We start from the raw sequence: 635 nt of genomic DNA, 5'->3' as shown, positions 1-635 counted from the left end.
CTTACAGTTTTTCTCAGTTGCTTTGGCCAACAAAACAAAGGCAGTTGTTAGAGACTATAAAATCCAGAGAGACTCTTTAGCTCCACTATGTGGACCAGCTAGTCTCTAACTGTATCTGTCTGCTGTTTGGTGCTGAGCAGGGGCCTGTTGCACAAAAGTAGAATAAAGATATCCAGGATAAGTGAAAAAGCGCAGCTTGACTTAGTGTGATCTGCTCATCGCGGCTTAATCGGTTGCACGTTTGCCGAGCCAGGATTAACAGGTGAAGCTATGTCAAGCCAGGTGTAGATAGCTGGGATAAGTGCACGTTCACGGCTTTCTCAAACAGACCACGTTATCGATCACAGATTTACTGATGCAGAATTGAGAAGACGCATGCGCCATATGTTTCACCCAATGAGCAGCAGCTTCTAATGGAAAGTAACGAAGAGGGGAAGAATATGCAAAAAGGGAAATATGGCTCTTATCAAACGGAGAGAAAAAGCCCAACATAGTGGACCCGACTGAATGTGTATGGATGTATAAATATCTACTTAGCCTAAAGTCACTCCACATTTTTAAAAGGGTACACTGTGTTTTAATTGCTTTAAATATGCTAGTTTAATGTTTCTGTTTTTATGAGATAAATGTGCTGG

General features: G+C 41.7%; 1 protein-coding gene across 1 annotated transcript in view; it reads right to left on the bottom strand.

The window, feature by feature from the left end:
- LOC116702439 (interferon-induced very large GTPase 1-like) overlaps positions 1 to 635 on the bottom strand; it is a gene marked incomplete in the record, with an annotated part of 7703 nt that overhangs the window by 2674 nt on the left and 4394 nt on the right.

Source organism: Etheostoma spectabile, chromosome 15, assembly GCF_008692095.1.
Source record: "Etheostoma spectabile isolate EspeVRDwgs_2016 chromosome 15, UIUC_Espe_1.0, whole genome shotgun sequence".
Classification (NCBI taxonomy): domain Eukaryota; kingdom Metazoa; phylum Chordata; class Actinopteri; order Perciformes; family Percidae; genus Etheostoma; species Etheostoma spectabile.
This window is presented reverse-complemented; position numbering and strand designations above follow the sequence as displayed.